The sequence below is a fragment of the Mobula hypostoma genome, chromosome 11, assembly GCF_963921235.1.
Source record: "Mobula hypostoma chromosome 11, sMobHyp1.1, whole genome shotgun sequence".
NCBI lineage: Eukaryota > Metazoa > Chordata > Chondrichthyes > Myliobatiformes > Myliobatidae > Mobula > Mobula hypostoma.
In genome coordinates, this window is record NC_086107.1 from 35,734,287 (window position 1) to 35,759,475 (window position 25,189).

Here is a 25,189-nt window from a genome sequence, read left to right on the forward strand (position 1 = left end):
CCGAACTTTGGGTGAAATTTTTGAAACTTTTCAGTCTTCAGGCACCAAGCTTGTATACTGGAAGACTGACTAGAATGTCAATACTGTAATTAAAGTCTTGTCCTCTTCTGCCATCTTGTAGTCAAATGTAGAAATTGTGAAGAAAACATTAATCATTCATTTCATACTTTGGATACGCCTCTACTTCATTTCATCATTTTAGTTCCTAATTTGTCCTATCCATTCTTTGATCAGCTTTTCTCTATTTAAGATGTTAAAATACTTCCGTTCCTTTCGATGTTTCCTGCTAACCTGTGCTTGGTAGTACTTTTTGTTCCTCTTAATTCCTTTCACCGTTCAGTTCAGCTTGATTGCCTGCTGAATTATGAACCAACATTTATCATAAGCTTTGAGTGCATGTACCGTTTTATTTGTGATATTTCTAATCATGCAGAGTGGCCCAGCTTTGAGCACCATTCATTTCCAATTCATGGACAGACTCCATCTCACCCTTCTTTGAAGCTCCTCATTGTTCACACAGATTTTTCTTGCCCAGTTTTTTTTTACTTCTATGCAGCAGGGCCAAGCTCTCTTTTCAACTCACTGAATTCATTTAGAAAACCATCCTTCATGTGAATATTTTCACATTTAATTTGTCCTTGACCTTTTCAATAACTACTGATATAATCTGCAGCATTTGTTTCTGCGGGCAACCCAATTTCTGTTTTGTAGCTCTAACATTATCTGTAATCTGTCAATACCTATAGACAAGGAAGAAATAAACAGTAGGAAATGGCTGAGACATAGTGATTCATTTTCCTCTTCTGTTGATAGCTTGGCATACATTCTAAAGTAAATGGAGGGTAATAATGAATAATTCATATCATGCTATGAATTCCTGATAAGTGGAAGCAATTTTGTTACAAGCACATTATTCACCACTGACAGCAACAGCTTGTGTCAATGATAGAGTTTGCCTCTGAGTCAGAAGAATGTGGTTAAAGCTCCATTTCATGACATAAGCACATAATGTGGACTGTCACTTCAGTGTAGTACTGAGAGAATGCTGCATTGCCAACACTGCCATCTTTCAAATGGATAATAGGAAAGTCCACCTGTCAGCCACATCTAGAAGCATGGAGAGCTATTATAAGACCATAGGACCATATCCCTTCATGCCCTAACCAATCAAGAATTTACCAACCTCTGCCTTAAATATGCATAAAGACTGGCCTCCACAGCTGCATGTGCCAACGAATTCCACAGATTCACCACTCTCTGGCTAAAGAAATTTCTCCTCATTTTCTTTTCAAAAGGATACTGGTCCGAGACTCTCCCAGCATAGGAAACATTCTCTCCACATCCACTCTATCAGGACCTTTCACCATCGCTAGGTTTCAATGAGGTCACCCCCATTCTCCTGAATTCCAGTGAATACAGGCCCAGAGTCATCAAACACTCCTGACATGGTATTCCATCTGCCACTTCTTTGCCCATTTCCTAATCTGTTTAAGTCTCTCTGTAAATGCTCTACTTCCTCAAAATTACCTGCCCCTCCGCCTATCTTCATATCATCTGCAAACTTTGCAACAAAGTCTTCAATTCCATCATCCAAATCATTGACATATAATGTAAAAAGTATTGGTTCCAATACAGATCCCTATGAAACATGACTGGTTATTGTCAACCAACCAGAAAAGGCTCCTTTTATTCCCCCTCTTTGCCTCCTGATTTATCCATACCACACTAGAATCTTTCCTGCAATACTATGGGCTCATAGCTTGTCAAACAGCCACGTATGTGGCACTTTGTCAAAGGCCTTCTGAAAATCTAAGCTACCAACATCAACCGATTCTCCTTTGTCTATCTTGCTAGTTATTTCTTCAAAGAATTACAACAGATTTGTCAGACAAGATTATCTGTTGATGAAACCATACGGACCAAGTACCCTGAGCACCCAACCTTAATAATCCACTACAACATCTTTCCAACAACTGAGTTCAGACAAACCGGCCCATAGTTTCCTTTCTTCTGCCTCACTCCCTTCTTGAAGAGTGCAGCAACATTTGTAATTTTCCACTCTTCCAGAACCAGTACAGGATCTAGTGATTCTTCAAAGATCATTATTGATACCTCCATAATTTCTTCAGCCACCTCTTTCAGAACCCTGAAATGTACAAAATCTGGACCATGTGACTTATCTAGCTTCAGACCTTTCAGTTTCTCAAGAAACTTTTCTTTACTGATGGTAACTAGAGAGAATCCTTGACACCGGTAACTTGTACTATACTGTCAATATCTTCTACAGTGAAGACTGATGCAAAATACTTATTCAGTTCGTCCGCCATTTCCTTGTCCCCATTACTACCTCTCAAGCATAATTCTCCAACTCTTGGTACTCATTTGGTACTCAGTACCAACTCTTGCCTCTCTTTTACACTTTATGTATCTGAAGAAACATTTGGTACCTTCTTTAATATCATTGGCTAGCTTATCTTCATTTTCCATTTTTATCTTCTTAATGACCTTTTTAGTTGGCTTCTATTGGTTTTTAAAAGCTTCCCAATCCTCTAACTTTCCATTAATTTTTGCTCTATTATTTTCTCTCTCTTTGGTTTTTATGTTGGCTTTGACTTCTCTTGTTTGCCACGGTTATGTCGTCTTGCTTTTAGAATACCTCTTCCTCTTTGGGATGTATATATCCTGTGCCTTCCAAATTGCTTCCAGAAATTCCAACCATTTCTGCTCTGCTGTCATCCCCGCCAGTGTTCTTTTCCAATCAATTCTGGCCAATTCCTCTCTCATGCCTTTGTAATTCCCTTTACTCCATTTGAATACTGATATATCTGATTTTATAGCTTTTCCTTCTCAAATTACAGGGTGAATTCGATCATATTATGATCACTTCCTCTAATGGTTCTTTTACCTTAAGCTCTCTAATCAATTTTGGTTCATTGCACAAAACCCAATCCTGAATAGCAGATCCTCTAGTGGGCTCAACCACGAGCTGCTCTAAAAAAAAAGCCATCTTGTAGGCATTCTAGAAATTACCCGTTTGTAATCCAGCACCAACCTGATTTTCCAAGTCTACCTGCATATTGAAATCCTCATGCCTATAGTAACATTGTCTTTTTGCAATGTTCTTTCTGTATCCCATTCTAAATTGTAGATCATCTTTCCTATTGTTGGGGGGGGGGGGGCGGTGGTGGAGCCACAACTCACATTAGGTTCTTTTTATCCTTGCAGTTCCTTAGCTCTATCCACAACAACTCAACACTTACTGACACTATGTCACATCTTTCTAATGACTTGATTTCATTTCTTATCATCAGAGCAATCCCGCCGCCACTGCCTTCTTGCCTGTCCTTTCCAAACAATGTGTACCTTTGCACATTAAGTTCCCAGCCATAATCTTCTTTCAGCCATGATTTAGTGATGCCTACAACATCATACATGCCAATCTGTAACTGCTACAAGTTATGATCATGTATTATTATTCTTCCAACTCCATTGATTGAAAAATGGCCAATTCTTACTTGATTATCACTGCTATGGACAAAATGGCTGCCAGGATTGCTTATATTAAAACATATCAGTTCATGTGTCTGTAGAGCTGGTTTTTTTTCTCCTTGATGCATGTTGGAGCTTCAGATTGAGGATCATTAGCTTCTGGTCTCCTGTTCACTCTCATCAAACCAGGTTTGGCTCCTTTTGGTAGAGAAGCCACGAGTCTCTTCAGAGCTACCAATCATGGTGGACTTCTGGAAAGAGCAGCAGAAAGAATGGCTGGGGTGGGAAGCGTCCTTGTTTACGTTGCCCACTTTCCCAAGCAGCTGGAAGGGTAGATGGAGTCAACGGAGGTTGACTTACATGAATGGACCAGTGGACTAGTCTGCACTCACAATTCCACACTTTCTTGTGACCTTCGGCAGAGCAAATGCCATTCCTAGCTGTGATGCATCCGGTCTGGATGCTTCTCCTAGTTCTTCTGTAAGGTTTACCAAGTTCATCAGGGACATGTTAAATTTTGTTGATCTTCTGATGAAGTAGAGAAGTGTGCTTCCTTTGCCATTGTATTCACATGGTTGGACAAGGACAGATTGTTCAAAGTTCAAAGTAAATTTATTATCAAAGTATATATATGTCACCATACACTACCCTAAGATTCATTTCCTTGTGGGCATTCACAGTAGATAAAAAAATACAATAGAATCAATGAAATACTGCACACAACAAAGAAGGACAAACAACTAATGTTTAAAAAAGACAACAAATCGGACAATTACAAAAGGGTGTGGGGGGGAAGAGGAAATAAATAAATGTACAAATAAATGGACTGATAGATAGATATATAAATAAGCAATAAATATCAAGAACACAAGTTGTAGAGACCTTAAGAGTGACTGAGCCTGTAGATTGTGGAATCAGTTCAGTGTTGGGGTGAGTAACATAATCCCCACTAGTACAAGATTGAGGGGCAATAACTGTTCCTGAACCTGGTGGTGTGCGACTTGAGGCTCTAGTACTTCCTTCATGATGACAGCAGTGAGAAGAGAGCATGGCCTGGATGGTGGGGTCCTTGATGATGGATGCTGCTTTCCTGTGACATTGTAAATGTGTTCACTAATCAGAGGGTTTTACCCCTTTTGGACTGGGTCTACGAATTACTTTTTGTAGGCTTTCCCATTCAAGGGCTTTGCTCTTTCTATGCCAGGCTGTGATGCAAAGGGTCAAGATACTCTCCACCTTGCATCTACAGAAGTTAGTCAAAGTTTTAGAAGACATGCTGAATCTTCACAACCTTTTAAGAAAGTAGAGGCGCTGCTGAACCTTCTTTGTAATGGCAGTTAATGTGCTGGACCAGGGACAGAATATCTGAAATGATAACACCAAGGAATTTACGAGTTACCGATCCTCTCCACCTCTGATCCCTGATGAGGAATGGCTCATGTACCTCCAGTTTCCTCCTCCTGAAGTCAATAATCCACTCTTTGGTTTTGCTGACATTGAGTGAGATTTGTTGTGGCACCATTCGGCCAGATTCGAACCAGCCTCCTGTAAACTGATTAGTCATCACCTTTGATTCAGACCACAACAGTGGTAGTTGTCTGCAAACTTAAATATACTATTGGAGTTGCACTTAGCCTTGCAGTCTTAAGTACAGTATATAGCAAGTAGAGCAGGGGACTAAGCATGCAGTTCTGTGGTGCACCTGTGCTGATGGTGACAGTGGAGGAGATGTTGTTCCCAACCCGAAATGACTGGGATTGAGAAAATCGAATGAGTTCAACAAGGAGGCATTGAGGTCCAGGTCTTGGAGATCATTGATGATAGTATTGAATGCAGAGCTGTAGTTAATGAACGGTATCCTGATGTATGCATTTTCACTGTCCAGATGTTCCACGGTTGAGTGAAATGACATCTGCTACTGACCTGTTGTGACAGTAGGCAAATTGGAGAGGATCCAAGGTGCAGCTAGTGATTTTACAACTAGGAACATGAAGCTCTCAATCTTCCCATGTCAGCATCATTAATACAGACAGGAGCTCAAAGTCAACGACAAGCTCCTTCATTTTGCTGATGTGGAGAGAAAGTCTGTTGTCTTGACACCATGCCACCAGATTCTCTATCTCCTTCCTGTCTCACCATTATCTGAAATATAATCTACTATGCTGGATATCTGCAAATTTGTAGAGCAGAATTTGGTTATGCAATTATGAGTTATTGGTAGGGTCTGAGAGATCCAAACTGTGACCCTTTTTCCAAGTATGATCTCATCAGGAACATATGTAATTCTCGAAGGGTATCTTTACTCCTGTAATCAAATCAAGGCTTTTTACCTTCTTAATCACTTGCAGCTGCACATTAGTATTTTGTGATTTGTCTACAAAGATATCTAATTTCCTTCAGATATCAACCACTTGCCACATAAACCAATTATTTTCTGTTCTGGGCACCAAATCGATGACTTCATTGTGTTCTTTAATACATTCCGTGCGTCTTGCTTTTAACTACTCACTCAGCTTAGCTACTCAAAGCTTCTTGACATAAGATGGCTACACAGGATGATAGGGTAGTATGCTTGCACTTATTAGTCGAGGTATTGAGTTTAAAAGTCAGATGTGTTGCAACTTTATAAAGCTCAAGTTAAATCATGGTGACTCCTTTGCTTGCATCTTCGGGAACAGCTCTATTTCCATCTTTAATATCTTTATTTTTCCCTTTCAGGGTTCTTTTAAAGACCCTGACCTGGAGTTACACGCTGACTTCGGTTCTTTGTGGGAATGGGACCTGCTCTGCGGGTTCCATAACTGGCCGTTGTTCAGCACGCCAAGGGTTCGGCCTGAGAGTCTGGCTTGAATTCGAAAGTCGAAGACCTCAGGACTCTGGAGACGGGCGGATCAAGGGTCGGTCTCACAGCAGGAGACCCGTGTGTTGTCGGGGGAGTCAGGATATCTGCTGTGGGCCCGAAGACCCAAGATCTTTGCGATCTTCGGGCACAGAGCTTGGAAAAAGCAACGTAACGGACTCTTAACACCGTAAACCAGCGAGTTGTTTGGTATGTCTCCATGCTCGCTGGGGAGAAAACGGAGACACCTTCTTCTCCCTTATTCAGGAGAGAGGGAACCGCAGTATGTCGAATGCCGGGTGTAATGCGAAGTCTTTGGGGTAACTGTAAGTCTGTGTCTTTGCTATTGCTTTGCTCACACTGAGTGCTTGTTGGTGGTACTGATACTTGCTTTTTTTTTGCCGGTGGGGGGAGGGGGGATTGTTGCTCGCTGCCGCTTACGCATGGGAGGGAGGGGAGCCGGGGGGGGGGAGGGGACTTTGGGGTTCTTACGTTTATCTGTTGTTCATTCTTTGGGGCACTTCTCTCTTTTCATGGATGTTTGTGAAGAAAAAGTATTACAGGATGTATACATTGTATTGTATACATATATTGTATACATTTCTCTGACATTAAATTGGACCTCTGAATCTTTGAACCTTTGAATCTAGCGTATTGCATATAGTTCTGTCCACCCCATTATAGGACGGATAGCAAGGCTTTGGAGGTTGGAGGTTTACCTGGATGTTGCCTGGATTAGTGGGCGTGGGCAGTAACAAAAATTGGGCAAATTTGGTTGATGTCTCTGGAGTGGTGGAGGCCAAGGGGAGATCTGATAGAGGTTTTTTAAGATTGATAGAGTAGACAAGCAATATATTTTTCCAAGTGTTGAATTGTCTCAAACCAGATGGTATGTATTTAAGCCAGGGGCTGGGGAGATAATTTCAAAGGAGATGTGAGGGGCAAGATATTTTTTGGAATGCACTGCCTGGTGTTGTAGTAGAGGGAGAAGCATTTGGGGATTTTTAAGAGGTGTATAGATGAATACATGAATGCAATGAAAATGGAATGAAATGGACATTGTCTGGGCAAAAGGGATTCATTTAGTTAGCCATTTGATTACTAATTTAATTGGATTGGTCGGCATACTATTGTGGGCCAAATGGCCTGTTCCTGTGCTGTATTGTTCTATGCTAACATCCTCTTTTAGCCTCTGGCCTGTTTTGCATCATTAATTATGCCCCCTCAGTGGCCAGAAAGCTATTCAACAAATTGCAGAGAACTCCGTCCATCTCAAGGCATGCATGATCTTTACTATGCAACCTTTGTGAAAAATTCAGGATGGATACTTTCAGCCTCACTCAAGTTTTGACTCCAGCAGCTGGAAACATTTCCTGCGGAATTTTCATTCCTTTTACATTTGCTTCACGATGGAATGATAGTTATGATCCTCATCAAGGACTTCCCCACTGAACCAATCTCAGTGAAGTTTGGTGTTAAGCAAAGCTGTTATTACCCTCAACACTTTCTTATGAATTTTCTTGCCACAATACTGAACCTTCCCTTTAGCATGCTTATGGCTACATAATTAATGGAGAAATGTTCAACCTATTATGCTAACTGCCAGAATCAGAGACACCCTGGGTCCCAGTAGTCAGTGTATGATGTCGATGGTGTTGGTGTATGTTTGGATGCCCAGTTACAAGTCATCATTAGCTAATTCATGGAGGCATATAAACAGAGGGGCCTTGGGCCCAATATTCTTAAGACAGAAAATATTTTCTGAAACTGCTTTTGACATAAAGGTTCTTTGCAGAACCTTGGGAACCAGCTCTCAGCAAACACAGGCACCAATGATGAAATTTGCTCCTTGTGTCTACTGTGCCTCTGGATGAGCGTGCATGCCTTGGGAAGATATGGGTGAAGGGAGATTGTATGTATGGAGGTGGATGTGAGGTGCTTCAGGCAGATATAGATGATCAATTAGGCATATACACGACATATAGATTAAACACCTGAGGAAAATGGTGCTTAAAGATCAAGATCTCAAACATGGCACAAGATTCATGGTTTATCAGGCAGCAGTGATTTCTGCCCTGAATGTTGCTGAGGCCTGCACTACCTACAGCAGGCAAGCACCTCAAGCCATTGGAAAAATGTCACTAATACTGCCTCTGCATAATCCTCCAAATCCACAGAAAAGACGAGTCAACACCCCCAGCTCTAAAGGCCCAGTTGCTCACACAGTTGGCTGCTTAAGCCAGGTCATGTCATTTGCATGCTTGACACCAGCCTACCGAAGCAGAGTGTGGGCACATGGCCAAGTGGTTAAGGCATTGGACTAGTGACCTGAAGGTCGTGAGTTCGAGCCCCAGTCGAGGCAACGTGTTGTGTCCTTGAGCAAGGCATTTAATCACACAGTGCTCTGCGATGACACTGGTGCCTAGCTGTATGGGTCCTAACGCCCTTCCCTTGGATAACATTGGTTTCGTAGAGAGGGGAGACTTGCAGCATGGGCAACTGCTGGTCTTCCATACAACCTTGCCCAGGACTGCGCCCTGGAGAGTGAAGACCTTCCAGGCACAGATCCATGGTCTCGCAAGACTAATGGATGCCTATTAACTGAAACAGAAATTCTTCACGGGAAGAATTACCAATAGAAAGGGGAAACGATTCAACAACGCTTTCAAGCCTACTTGAAAAAAATGCAGCATCCCCGCGTATTCCCAGGAATCCTCTGCTCCAAGTGGAGAAGGAGCATTCAGAATATTATTGAGAACATAGAATGTTATGCATCTGGTGGATGAATCTCATGCTATCAGGCACCTTCTGTCCCATCTAAGGAAGAATTTATAGTTCCCACATTGCTGTAATTCAACAGCTAATAACTCACAAAGCCACAGTGGAAGCAAGTCACTCTTGATACCAAGGCACTGCCTAAAAAGGATAATTACCAGTTCATAAATTGTATTGTTTGTATTGGGACATGGTAAAAACATGATTGTGCTGTTTAAAATCAAGTTCAAGTGAGAAACATGCGCTTATTGAAATTGATTTTGATGTGCTCACTGCTATTTTCAAAGAACATTCTTCCAGTCAACTGGAAAATAATAAAAACATTGCAACAGATGCACAGTCTAATGTAAATAAAGTTTATTTTATCTGCTAATGAACAGATGTGAAATTATCTTCCAGAAATAAAGGTTTAGTTTGCTAAAATGATGCACAGGTATTAAACTAAACTGATAGTTGACTGGGATCTTGGGAGGCAAATCCAAAGTTGCAATAGCTAATTACAGATGACTTTAATTTGCATTTCAGGTAAATCGGGTTCAGGCTCAATCCTGCACATAAATTTACTGACCCCTAGGCTATTAGCCTCACCAGGTGGTGCTATTAGTTGCTCTTGAAGCATGGTTGCATCAGCTGAGTGGCTTCTCGCTGTTTTCCCTGCTGTATTTACAAGGAGGTTTGCTGCTGCTCTGAAAGACTATGAAGCAAGTAAGAGCTGTTGGCTGGTACAAGTGGAGATGACAGTCCCATTGCACAAACTTGGAATCGCCACCAATCTAACATGATCATTACCTTTTGGGCTCCCTTTACTGCGAATGGCAGCATTAAAGCACAGAGAATGGCCAAGAAATGAGGAATTAATTTTCAAATGATAAACCTAATGACAAATTCCATTTGAAGTTATCAGCCCCTGAAGAAAAATAACCTGGCTCACACGCAGTTTTGACTTAATGGTAGCACTCACTGGGACAGAAGACTCCGGTCTTATGATCCATTCATAAGAGTTTCAGCACATAATCCAGACTGACACTTCTGAGGGAAGACAGCAATGTTGGAGTTAATATTTTCTAGATGATAATGTGTCCCTGATATAAATCTATCAACCTGAGTATTTGTCCTGAACCTGCCACAAGAAGACAGACTAATTACATAAAAATCAACGACTGCAGATGTTGGAAACCCAAATTAAATCCACAAGTGCTTGGAGTATTCAGCAAGTCAGGAAGCACGTGGTACAAAATGAAACAGAGTTAACGTTTCAGTATGTATAGTCCAGATAATGTAGATCTTAGCCTGTCTCAATTCTCCTCATTAGGCAACCCATCCAACCTAACCAATAGTCTTGTAAACCTTTCTCTCAATGACTTGCAATGTATTAGCATTCTTCCTTAAGTAAGATGACCAATAACATATGCTGATGCAGAGGCACCATTTCTCCATGTAACTGAAACATTACCTTCTACAAATGTATTTGATTCTCCTTGCAATAAACAATAGCTTTCTGTTAGCCTTATTAATTAGTTGCTCTACTAAATGCTAGCTCATTTATTAATCATACACCAGGACACACAGATCTTTCCTCATCTCAGAGCTTTGCAATACCTATTTGCATAAAATGATTTTTTAAATTTTCCTGACAAAATAAACAATTTATACTTTATACTTCATTGCCGCCAAACAATTGATACTAGAACATACAATCATCACAGTGATATATGATTCTGCGTTTCCCGTTCCCTGGATTACAAATCGATGGTAAATATTAAAAATTTAAATTATAAATCATAAATAGAAAATAGAAAAATGGAAAGTAAGGTAGTGCAAAAAAACCGAGAGGCAGGTCCGGATATTTGAAGGGTACGGCCCAGATCCGGGTCAGGATCCGTTTGGCAATCTTATCAGATTTGGAAAGAAGCTGTTCCCAAATCTGGCCGTACGAGTCTTCAAGTTCCTGAGCCTTCTCCCGGAGGGAAGAGGGACGAAAAGTGTGTTGGCTGGGTGGGTCGTGTCCTTGATTATCCTGGCAACACTGCTCCGACAGCGTGCGGTGTAAAGTGAGTCCGCGGACAGAAGATTGGTTTGTGTGATGTGCTGCGACGTGTTCACGATCTTCTTCAGCTTCTTCCGGTCTTGGACAGGACAACTTCCATACCAGGTTGTGATGCACCCTAGGAGAATGCTTTCTACGGTGCATCTATAAAAATTAGTGAGGGTTTTAGGGGACAGGCCAAATTTCTATAGTTTTCTCAGGAAGTAAAGGCACTGGTGGGCCTTCTTGGTAGTGGACTCTGCTTGGTTGGACCAAGTCAGGTCACTTGTGATATTGACCCCGAGGAACTTAAAGCTTTTGACCTGTTCCACTTGCGCACCAGCGATGTAAATTGAGTCGTGCGGTCAAAATTTTATATTTTTAACATCATTTTCCATTTGCAAATGTTTGACAACTTACTTAACCTAACTACACCTCTTTATAATCTCCTCACAATCACGTCATAACCTACCTTCTTACCTAACTTAGTGCCACTAGCAAATTTAGCAACCCTGCTTTTGGAGTCTTCTTCTAGGTTAGGCTTCAGCAGCAATCCCTTTGCCACATCGTTCATTACGTTGTCCCAGCCAGAAAAAAAAGTCACAAATATGAACAATTCTACTTCCATAAACCATAAGACCATAAGATACAAGAGCAGTGTTTGGCCGTTTGGCCCATCGAGTCTACTTCACCATTTCATCATGGCTGATACAATTTTCCTCGCATTCTCAATCTCTTGCCTTCTCCCTGTATCCCTTCATGCCCTGACTAATGAAGAATCTATCAACCTCCCTTAAGTATACATAAAGACTTGGCCTCCTTTTCCTGTCAGCGAGCCAATCCTCTATCCATGCAAATAAGTGTTCTCTCAGGTAATCTTCAATAATCATCTTTCAAGTGAAATCAAGTCAATGTCTGCTGGAAATCGACGTACATCCATTGGTAGTGATTATCCACATTACATGTTACTACTTCAAAGAGCTCCAACAGACTGGTCCAATCTGATCTCCCTTTTACAAAATGTTGCCAGCTATAGCATATTACCATGTAATTTTAATATCCTGCTGTAACATCTTTAGTCATAGCTTCTAATGGTTTCCTCACTAACAGCAACAGACGTACAATTTTGAAATAGTTAACCAAAGAGAGATGAGGACTAAGGTGAAGTTAATAGACGACAATCAGATTTATTTCATAGTGGTTTACTGGAATCATGGAACCTTACCACATAGATTAATGCTCTTCATTCTATCATGTTACTCCTAACTCTCTGAAAAAGCTACTCAGCTTGGTTTACTCCCCCTTTTTCCCCAAACCCTGAAATTTCTGCCCTTGAAGTATTTATTAAATTATGTTTTTCAAGTTACTATTGAGGCTGCTTCCACTACCCTCTCAGCACAAGAAGAAACCTCTTGACTTAGGTTCTTATCAAGTTTCTTTAAGGAGTTAATATTAAGCAATATTACTATATAATCAAGACAGAAAAACACAGAGTAAACAAGTTAATTAGAGTTTAAATAAAACTACCCAATGAACTTTACAAATCCTGAAGAGAAGTGCAGGGGTGTCACAAGGATAAACTTCAGAAAAAGATATTAGAAGTTTGATTGGTATTGTGAGCTCTGCAAGAATTCTGAATCCTAATGCAAATTAATCAGATAGGTAGATGATACTAAGCTCAGAGGCTGTTGAATTTGCAGAGGGAGCTAGGGAAGTCCAAAGTAATTTACATATTCTACTGAATAACAATAAACGTCACAGAACAATATTATCAGTCACCCAGAACTGCTTTAATATAATACCGACAGCTTAATTACTGAGTAACAGCATGTCAACCATTTTATGGATTTTTTTTGCTTCAGCTCATTGTCTACCTTTTGCCATCCCTATGACTCATCCTAGTTATTGATGCTGATAGGAAAAATAGAAGAGAAGATCTTTTGTTTTGAAAATAAAAAGAACTGTTGAAGTTTAGGAACTTGTCCCTATGCATGAACCACTGAAAGTTAGCATGCTGGTTCAGTAAGCATCAAGAAAGGCATTTGTTTTGTTGGCTTTTTTACTGTAAGAGGATTTGAGAATAACAGTAAAGACATTGGAGTATAATTTGATTGGACCCTAGTAAGACCAGGAATATTGTGTCCAGGTCTCATGCGCAGAGAAGAGTGCTACAAAGGTTCACCAGATTGATTCTTGGGATGGGATGAAGCCCATTAACAAATTAGTTCAAGTTTAGAAAACTGAAGTGCGACCTCTTTGAAGCATATTATACAGCCTGGAAAATAGTGATAAGGTTGATTTTCCTCCTGGGTGTAATATCAGGAACCTGAGACCATGGTCTGAAAATGTGGGACCGAGCGGAGAAGAAATTCATCCCCAGAGAAGCAAGCGAACCTTTGGAATTCTATACACGAAAGGACTGTGGAGACTCAGTCTCTCAATACATTTAAGACAGAGATAAATAGATTTTTGGATAATAAGAGAATGGGGAAATGGGGTTAAACAGGAAAATGTCTGAGGTAAAACATCAGCTGTTACATTTTTGTGCAGAACAGGATTCCACAACAGTCAATAAACCTCCGTCTCTATTTCTTATGTTCTTACATAATGCTAGATTCAAGCTGCTAACAGAGGAGTGGTAGCAGTTTAAAGCCCTGAAATGGCACAGTCATTAGAGGGGCCTCACATTTAAGATTACTTGAGCCAAAAGGGAAAAATTGCAGCAATCACATACACTCCAATAACGGGTTAGTCTAATTGGTTAATTATCAATAACACATTGAATAACAGGAGACCTGGAGGTAAAATAATTTCCTGAACTGCTGCATGAAATTTTGTTCAGCCTACAAATGTTGCTATGGAAAACTGCACATCACTGCAAATTCAGATCCGCTTTTTTCTGGTTTCTGCAATATTCGCATTCGGGAATTTGTTGGTCAAAGCCCGGAGATAGCCAGCACATACTTGCATAAATGGCAGGATTTAACTCTCATACACCCATGTAAATGCCAGCAGCTAACCATATAAATTATAGCAATTAACCAGTGCATACTATGTAAATGCTAGCAGTTAACCAATCCATATATATGCCGCAGTTAACTGGCAAGTACAATGTAAATGCTACAAATTAACTGGTACATACCTACGTAAACACCAGCAGTAATAACCCACATCTATGCAAGAGCTGGTAATTAACCACCACTACGAATGTAAATGCCAGAAGTTAACTGCATACCCATTTAATTACCAGCAGATGCATGATTTTAACATGCTCAGGATGTAGACCACAGCAAAAAGTGGGGACAGGCAGTCAGACAGCAAAATCAGGGTTTTGCTGTGAACACTGAGGGCGATTAACCGCTGCTGGAAGCACACAATAACGCCGTAAAATCATTCACATTAAGTTACGTGTTTAGATCCGGGATTCTATAATCGACACTAAGTGGCCACTTTATTAGGTACACCTGTACACCTGCTCATTAATGCGAATATCTATCTAATCAGCCAATCAACTGGCAGCAACTCAGTGCATAAAATCAAACAGACATGGTCAAGAGGTTCAATTGTTGTTCAGACCAGACATCAGAATGGAGGCTGGGACGAAATGTGAACTAAGTGACTTTGACCGGGGAATGATTTATTGGTGCCAGATGGGGTGGTTTGAGTATCTAAGAAACTGCTGATCTCCTGGGAATTTTCACGCACAATAATCTCTACAGTTTACAGAGAATGGTCTGAGAAATAAAAAGAGAAATCTATTGAGCAGCAGTCAATGGGCAAACAGGCCAAGCTACTGAGGAGATCAAAGAAGAATGGCCAGACTGGTTCAAACTGACTGGAAGGTGACAGTAACTCAAATAACCATGAATTACAACAGTGGTGTCCAGAATAGCACCTCAGAATGCACAACATATCAAACTTTTAAGTGGATGTGCGACAGCAGCAGAAGGCCATGAACGTACACTCAATGGCCACTTTTTTTGGTACAGCAGATACCTAATAAAGTGGTCCCACTAGTGTATATTTGGCCCACCAATGTTCATAGCAGGCCTCTCCTCACAAAGATCCACAACAAACCAAGTTATATATTATGCAATAAATTGCTCAGTTTGTGTGATACCATCAGAACTCATTGAAATGCAGCCTTGTAACTCAAGTCACATTCTCATTATCTTGTTAACCTCTAAAACAGGATATATTAGTTCTCAATTAAGGACTTATCAGCTGAATGCCATTACAGCCATAATCTACTGTCAAAAACACTCATTGATTTACATGCCATGGAGTTCTGTTCCAAAACGATAATAATCAACAGAAATGGAAAGTGGTCAAGTCTTCAGCATGAAAGTACAACACAAAATATGTTTATCTAATTCTCATACAAGAAATAGGAAGTGGCCTGAAGTAATACTCCATTTCAGGGTATTCCTAAACACAAGAGATTCTGCAGGTGCTGGAAATCCTGAGGAACATAAACAAAATGCTGGAGGAACTCAGCAAGTCAGACAGCATCTATGGAGGGGGAAAAGAAACAGTTGGTGTCTTAGGCAGAGAACTTGGTGAAAGTGGCTCGGCCTGAAAATGTGACTGTTTATTTCCTTCCATGGATGCTGCCTGAGCTGCTGAATTTCTCCAGCATTTTGTGTGTCTTGCTCTGGATAGTACTGTCTGTTGCTGCTTTCACTTTTCCATACAAGGCACTGTTCAGGTTTGCCGTACACTGTCCATAACTGTAATCTAAATTCATTTAGCATGGCTTGCATTTTTTAAAAAATGTGACGGGTATTTATTTCAAGTAGGCAATAGGGCAATAAAACATCATCTTAATAAGAGCTTGATTCCCAATAAAGAGTACAAGTTCTCTATTTGGTGATGAAACTATTTTAATGTTGGTTGGTATTCTCATTGGATAACATACTGTATGTGGAACTGCACCTTAAATTCTACAAGCTTTGCATTAAAATCTGGGTTTAACTGCCTCGCCTTTGGTTCATCTGGCATGAATACTATCGAGTACATGACAGCCTACTGCTTTGGAAGTTTCCACAATTCTATACTTCAATCCAACTTTCACTTCTTAGCTTGCTAATACAGAAGACATGAATACATGCCACTATTCCGAAGGCTGCCAAAAATTCAACACTATCACAACAGTCCATAAATTTTCAGCCCAATTCCAAACTTCATCCTTTGATACTATCCTTCAGGGAACCCTTTCTCTTTTTGATTGCAGTGACAACAGTTGTCTCAGTTCCATGTATTAAGAGTTATCTGATAAGCTCTTCTAGTTCTCACCCTCCCCCTTCTCCCTTTAAGACCTTCATTAAAACCTACTACTAAAACCAGTTGTTCAGTCATTTCTCTGAAGACCCAACATCCATTTATTTACACCACTGTACGAGTCTTGGGACATTTTTCTGCATTAAAGTTGCAATATAAATGTAAATTGTCTTTGTTCAATCTGAAATCCGAAACAAATGAGTGATTCTATCCAGGCCTTGATTAATGTTCCCTAGCTTGTGTGAATTAAAAACAATTCTGTTGCTTGCATCACAGCTCTGGCACAGATTTCTGCCACCACACAATCCATTTATCTTCAGACTACTAGAAAAGGTTTTGACCTTTGTAATGGATTCCTGGATGTGGCTTGTTCCATAAATAAAAACTTTCAATAAGTATCTGCCTCATAGTTCAAACATCGGAGTATAATAAAAAAAAACTTGCATCTGAGGACATTCCAAAAGATTTCACACCTAATGAAGTATTGTTAAGCTGCTGGAAAGCTCAAAAGGCAACAGCTAAATTACACACAAGATCGTACAATAAAATAATGTGGATTACATTATCTTTGTTCTTCGTATGTTTGTACAGGGATAAACATTGACCAGGGAAAACTTTCCTGTTACTTATCAAAATATTACCATGGGATATTTCAGAATCAGAATCAGGTTTAATATCACCAGCATGTGTCATGAAAATTGTTAACTTTGCAGCAGCAGAACAATGACTCACATAATAAATAAATATAGAGGAAAAAAACTGAATTACAGTATATATAAATATGTCTATTAAAAAGTTTCGTTAAAATAAGTAGTGCAAAACAGAAACACATTTTTAAAAAACTAGTGAGGTAGTGTTCATGGGTTCAATAACCATTTATTTTTAATAACCAAAGCTGCTCCGGCCTATGGTCAGGCCACACTTAGATCCCCTCCAGTTCGCCTACCAGCCCCAACTAGGAGTTGAGGATGCCATCGTCTACCTGCTGAACAGTGTCTACGCCCACCTGGACAAGCTAGCGAGCACTGTGAGGGTCATGTTTTTTGACTTCTCCAGTGCGTTCAACACCATCCGCCCTGCTCTACTGGGGGAGAAGCTGACAGCGATGCAGGTGGATGCTTCCCTGGTGTCATGGATTCTTGATTACCTGACTGGCAGACCACAGTACGTGTGCTTGCAACACTGTGTGTCCGACAGAGTGATCAGCAGCACTGGGGCTCCACAGGGGACTGTCTTGTCTCCCTTTCTCTTCACCATTTACACCTCGGACTTCAACTACTGCACGGAGTCTTGTCATCTTCAGAAGTTTTCGGATGACTCTGCCATAGTTGGATGCATCAGCAAGGGAGATGAGGTTGAGTACAGGGCTACGGTAGGAAACTTTGTCACGTGGTGTGAACAGAATTACCTGCAGCTTAATGTGAAAAAGACTAAGGAGCTGGTGGTGGACCTGAGGAGAGCTAAGGTACTGGTGACCCCTGTTTCCATCCAGGGGGTCAGTGTGGACATGGTGGAGGATTACAAATACCTGGGGATACAAATTGACAATAAACTGGACTGGTCAAAGAACACTGAGGCTGTCTACAAGAAGGATCAGAGCCGTCTCTATTTCCTGAGGAGACTGAGGTCCTTTAACATCTGCCGGACGATGCTGAGGATGTTCTACGAGTCTGTGGTGGCTAGTTCTATCATGTTTGCTGTTGTGTGCTGGGGCAGCAGGCTGCGGGTAGCAGACACCAGCAAAATCAACAAACTCATTCGTAAGGCCAGTGATGTTGTGGGGATGGAACTGGACTCTCTGACGGTGGTGTCTGAAGAGAGGATGCTGTCTAAGTTGCATGCCATCTTGGTCAATGTCTCCCATCCACTACATAATGTACTAGGCGGGCACAGGAGTACATTCAGCCAGAGACTCATTCCACCGAGATGCAGCACTGAGCGTCATAGGAAGTCATTCCTGCCTGTGGCCATCAAACTTTACAACTCCTCCCTTGGAGGGTCAGACACCCTGAGCCAATAGGCTGGTCCTGGACTTATTTCATAATTTACTGGCATAATTTGCATATTATTATTTAATTATTTATGGTTCTATTACTATTTATTATTTATGGTGCAACTTTAATGAAAACCAATTTCCCCCAGGCTCAATAAAGTATAAGTATGACTATGACTATGACTATTAGGAACTGGATGGCAGAGGGGAAGAGGCTGTTCCTGAATCGTTAAGTGTGAGCCTTCAGGCTCCTGTACCTCCTTCCTGACAGTAACAATGAGAAGAGGGCACGTTCTGAGTGGTGGGGATCCTTAATGATGAACGCCACCTTCTTAAGACACTGCTCCTTGAAGACGTCTTCGGTACTACGGAGGCTGGTACCCATGATGGAGCTGACTAATTTTACAAAATTCAGCAACTTACTTCAATCTCGTGCAGAAGCCACCCCCCCACCCCCCAATACCAGACATCTGACAAGTAGCTGAAAGGAATGATCATCTGCTTAATATAAACGGCACAGAGCAGTATTAGTTTGGATATTGAAGATTATCATCACAATAGAGACACCAGCTCTGTGTAACAGCAGGAATTACTGACACAGCTGCTGACATTACCGAAATGTGGGGATTTCCTTCACAGCAATAATACATCTACATTTACCACATGAGTAATTTTAAGTCTTTGAATAGTGAAGTGATACACATAAAAGGTAATTAAACAGAATTAATGTTTGCCATATAAGCAAATGAAATTCATATAATACATTCAAAATTTAGGCTCAAAGATGCCTAAAGGTCAAAATTCAAGGAGAGAAGACACATTGTACTGGAACAGAGGATATCTCAGAGCACATTGTATGTTATATAAAGTGGTCTCACGGGGACAGCATTCAAACAAAGACCAATGCTGCATGCCTGCTGTGGTCAGATCATTTTTATTATGCTGAAGAGTATCGGCAACAGTGCGGGTAGTACGTGTTGGCTGTGTGTCCACAGCATTTAATGGGATTTGGATCCTGGAAGGACCACTGGCTTGTGATTGAAAAACAAGAAACTATTAAACACCGCATTCACATTCAAGCATCAATGGCATCAAAAGCCTTCCATTTTACAGAATTGCTGGAGCTTCTATTTCAACCAATGAAATAATGGAAGAAACAAAAGGCAGAAAACAAGAAGGAAGAGTAAAGGAAGAAATCAAAAAGGAATTTTTAAAGTGTAAACTACATTATTATGTAGATAATTACATGGCCAATGTATAAGATCTCAAAAATAGAGAACGGATAAATATTTGATTTTGGTGGGACAAGGTGAGGAAGGTGCCTTCATCCAAGAAAGATGTATCTTGTCAGCAGGTTGCTCAAACGCTTAATGTAAAAGAAGGAATGGATAAGTATGTAACAATTCACAAGTGTATATTACGTACATCCCTATAGATTTTAGCTCTGGATTATTGAACATAATCTCAAGTAATTCATTTGGAATTAAAATGGATCAGTCCTCATAAGATCAATCAAAAAAGGAAACATTTTCATGTTATAGCAAATTACAGCCACTCTCAATGTTAATAAGATGTGATGAAATTAAATGAGTTCCACCCCAGAAAGATGTGTCTTTGGTTCTACTGGTGCAAGTTTAAAAACTAATCATTTGCTGGATTATAGTTAACGAGTTAGAATGTAAAATCCAAGCAATTCAGTCACAACAACCCCCGCTGTTTGTCTACAAACGGGGTAAGATAGATGCGAATGAAAGGAGTGGTGTTTTAGATTGCTGCTTCACACTAGTATGTATCTTAGATTTTCTTCTCCAATATAAGCGAACTGACTAAAAAGTCTGTCCTGATGAAATGTAATGGCCTGAAACATCGATTATTTTTTCCTCGCCATGGATGCTGCCTGACCTGGTGAGTTCCTCCAGCACTTTGTGAATGTGTTCCTCAAGATTTGCAGCATCTGCAGAAACCCCAGTGTCCCGGATTTAAAAGATTTACAACAACCCAAACAACTCCAAATCACAGCACGCAGACTCACAACCTCACCAAAACTGGGAGCAACAAGCGCACTGGAAAGCCATCACACCGAGTTTAGCTCCATCCTAACTTGGAAATAAATGTACACCATTCTTTCATTATTACTGGGTGTGCATTTTAAAACTCTTCCCAAAAGCACAGAGGGAGAATCTGAAATAAATAAAATACACTGGTGCAAGAACATGGTTTAGAACTGCATTCTCGACAGATGCTACTGTTTGTCTTTCTGCGAGTTTATATAACTGCTGTCCATTCAGCCTTGGAGCTGCTCACTCTGCAGCCAGTACTCAGAATACATGTGATGTGTGTCCACCTCCAAGAAAGGAAAAACCCTCATAGCAACCACATTGTCAAGAACTATTAGAGGTGGACAGGTGGACGTACAGTAATCAAGTTAATGAATAGTATGAACTCTGCAATGAAGAAAGGACGGTGGATAAAGGTCTGGGGATTAGAGGTTTGTGGACAGGTTGGTGAAAAGAAGTATTTGTTGGATAGTGTTTTTTGAGACAGTCCATGGCTACAATTATGTGTTCTGTACAGAGTAACACTACATGAACGTATTCTATAAATGCTGGCACTTTAGGGAATTCTGCAATCTCCATACTCACTCTCTTGGTTCCAATGGACTGAAAACGGGGTGAAAACTACTTAAGCCACATACCGGTACAATAACTAAATTTCTACCTGGTATAGGCATATTGCACCAGTATTCTGTTACATTAAGTACTGGCTTACTTTCCCTCTAGACTAAAAGTAGATGAAGTCCCCAGCTGAGTGACTTCCATAAAGCAGCAAAATGTGAGTTGTGCCACAGATCATTGTCAATGGCCTTGAATTATCTAGAGGCTGAGAAACCATGAGTGGCCAGGACCTTAACTTCAATGGATACAGCAGTCATGGCACCAGTAAATATTTATTTTTCAGGTTGCAGGTGTTGGTATATTTAATATTCAGTAATATTTGACTAACATTGTCAATATTGTTTGATTAAGCATTTTTTGATTATTTAAATAATTTGTTTCAAGGTTATATATAAAACTAAGTGAATTGCATACAACATGACACTACCAAGTGATACGTGCGAGTCTCGCTTAAGAACAAACTAAGACTCTCTTCTCTTGGCTCTCTTGCTTTCCCTTGAATTAGTTTAATGTTTTGAAGCAACAAAACCTAACAGCAGTATGTCATCGATGTTAGTGACCACAAAGTTGTAAGTTTGAGTCTTGCAGTTTCAAGAAAAGTGGCCCTTTTCCTGTGAACACAGAGCAACTGGCCATTTTTCACAACAGTGAGGTTGAAAATCATGTCGGGGATGTATTACATCTGAAGAATGGTGCTGAGGTAATCAAAAATCCACCTGAAAAGTCAAGAGTTGAATTTACTGACGGGCACTAATGCCCAGAAATAGCACAATCATGCCTTATGTTCGGCTAAAATTATTTTTAGCGATCCAGTGTCATATTTTTTGGTGTTGAAGGGAGGAACTTTTAGGGTAAAGTACTAAATGTAATAGTCAACTTATCACATGCAGTAACAAGCATTTGACATAGAAAAAAAAATTATAAAATGAAGGGATGGGGCGGAGCAAAAGGATTACTCAATATACAGTGAGCAAGGGAGCAAAAGTGCTTTCCGCTGGGCAATACCTGAAATAATAAAAGCAAGGATTTGAAATGCAATCCACATTTATAATCCTCTATGTATAACCCCAAACAGACTTTTATGTTATAAATCAAAAGCACTGCACTATTCATCAATTTTAATGACAAAAAGCAGGAAACAGCTGGCTGTTGTTTTAGTCACATTCCTTATCCACAACTGTGAGGCACTGCTGTCAAACAAAGGACAAGGTTACAGTTGATTTGTTTATAATATCTGACAGTTTATATCAATTTTCAGGAAACTGCTTAGAATAAAATATATTAAGGGATGTGTACCTAAGGGTTTTGGACCCAAAAGGTGCCATTGGAATATTTAACCTTCTCAACTTTAACAAGAAACAGAAATTTCCGTCACTCGTACATTTTGACCCTCCAACAAGTGAGTCGCAGACAGAAGCCACAAGTTCATTTCATTTGCAATATGTAATGCAGTTTTTTTTTAAAAAACCTCTAATTCAGTTAATTAATTGATTTAAATGTTGACTTTGTCATTTTCCACGTGCTCCATCTACTCCATAGTTAAAGACAGTAAAATCCAATTTTCATCCCGCCAATATTAGAGACATAGCACTAGTCATGAACCATGGCTTACCCTGTCTCCTTCTCCTTCTGTTCTCTCTGACTGAAATCAATAGGATCCAATTTCAGATACAGAGTCAATGTGCAAATATTACAACACTGTAGATTTAGCCCCCACAACAGAGGAAGATTTTCTGCTCCAGTATGTCTAGCTTTAATGGAAAGGTCAGTTTCATTACCCGGATCTGGGCCGTACCCTCCAAATATCCGGACCTGCCTCTCAGTTTTTTTGCACTACCTTACTTTCCATTTTTCTATTTTCTATTTATGATTTATAATTTAAATTTTTAATATTTATTATTGATTTGTAATTCAGGAAGCGGGAAACGCAGAATCAAATATCGCTGTGATGATTGTACTTTCTAGTATCAATTGTTTGGCGACAATAAAGTATAAAGTAAAAGTTTAGGCCAGGGTCTGCCAGTGACCCCAATACATGTGACTTACAGGACTTGAGCACAGCAGGACAGGATTTGCAGAAATATTTGCACACTCTAAAATCAATTCACTCTGGCAAAAGATTAATGGATGAAGGGAAGATTTAATGAACCTCACAGAAGAAAACCTCTGTTTATAATTGGTTAGGATCACATAACCAACATAACATCCAAAAACACAAGAAAGCAGCCACTGCCACTTAGGGGTACCCGAGGTACTAGTTTAATTCTTCAGCATTTTCTCAGGTCACATTGCAGTCTTTTACAGAATACTAGTGATACTGAGCACGATCGTTCAGCTGATCATTAAAATGTCATTATGTCATGAGATCAGATGTGATTTTGCACCTTTGGTTTGCCATCTTTTGATCCGCCTTTATTCATTATGGTTTTATGATATTTTAACACTGAAAAGGATGTACATTTTGACATGTTGCCCAGTGCTGTGCCAGTCTCTTATACTTAGGACGGTTTGAACAATTATACAAAATAGAAGACAAGATCCTCTACTTGTTCTCATGCTAAACATATCAGATGAGGCCGAAAGGACTTGTCCTAGACCCTTGATAACTGCACTCTGACAGGAAACATCTGTCCTTTGCCAGGACTGCCTTACTGCCCTGGCTTGCTTGGTCTCATTCAGAGGCAATGCACCCTGCCATTCACTCAGAACATCCTCAGAATGCAACTCCCCAATGCTACCAACCAGCAAGCAGAGTTCCACCCTAAACAGCTTTAGATCTACAGTATCTCCAAATGCAACATATTGCATGTGTATAAAATACAGCTCAATGAGCATAATATTAAAATCTACAGTTGTAAAATGCAGTAATTTCACATTCCAATAAAACATGCATCCACTGATGTTTTCAACTAATTTTGAAATTTCAAATTCGCTGTGGATTAAGGGAATAAAAAGTGAGTTCACCTGGTTTAAACAACCACTTTGTAGTCTTTCATTCTGGGAAACTGGCAGGACTGCAGATTAAAAATAATGAGAAAATCTGCTGCAATCCTACTGTGATATAAATATTTGGCACTAAATCAAGGTCATGGAGTTTGTTGCCTTCTACTGATCTATCAACATTCTGAAGTGAGCTCCCTAGTGTGCATGGGGATCAGGGTATTTCTGTCTGTGGCAATCGCACTGAGAGAGTTCCTCAGGCTGACAGGAGACCTGCTGTGTGGATTCTGTCGAATGATGTCTGCTTCTTTAGTTGATCAGGAGACAGAAGTACCCGTTCACTCAAGTCTCTCAGAGATCTCAGCAGACTTCAAAGTAAACTCTTACTTTAGCACTGCAGAGTGGAATAATCCCAGCCACTAGTTACAACTTGGTGAGCTGACACATAGGCTTCAAGATAATGAAATTACACATAGTTACCAACACCTTTCTCTATGGTACAATTTAACATGGCTAGGGATACAAATCATCTGCTACCTAATCATTAAAGTACATTTCTTTTGACAATTATTTTCTTTTTCCACTGTAAAGAACCCACAAAACTGGAAAAGCAGTAAATGATCTTAACCCCTATTGACAGTTTAAGGGGGGGGGAATCCCCTCTGTTGCCGAGTGATTTCTCTGCAGAGTATTTTACACCTTATCCGGCTTGTAACAAAGCTGTTGCTTGGTTATATGGTACATTGAGTCCTGATTTTCTTATTCCAGACTTGTGAGTTTGTATTGATGTCTGATAACTTCTCCATGACTTGCACCATTCTTGCATCCTATTGGCCCTTCGCGTTATCCAATACAGAAGCAGAAGTTGCCCATGTCATCCATACACCTACTGGCTTCTGTGTGAAAAATCTGCCCATCATTACCCACGCATATTAAACATGTCCTCTAGTTTTACACTCCCCTACCCTGGTAAAAGACACTGACCATTTTGCCTCATCTTTGCCCCTCCTAATTTTATATACCTCTACTGTTATCCCACAGCTTCCTCTGCTTCAGAGAAAAAAAACCCAGTCTATCCAATATCTCCTTTTAACTCAAGCCCTCCAAACCTGGTAACATCCTTGTGAATCTTTCCTGCACCTTTTCTTGCCCTCTTCTCATTTCTACCATCA

At 40.2% G+C, this 25,189-nt stretch overlaps 1 protein-coding gene across 1 annotated transcript in view; it reads right to left on the reverse strand.

Annotated features, from left to right (window-relative positions):
* The window catches only part of LOC134354260 (serine/threonine-protein kinase BRSK2-like), a 1,028,846-nt gene that overhangs the window by 465,151 nt on the left and 538,506 nt on the right, over positions 1-25,189 (reverse strand).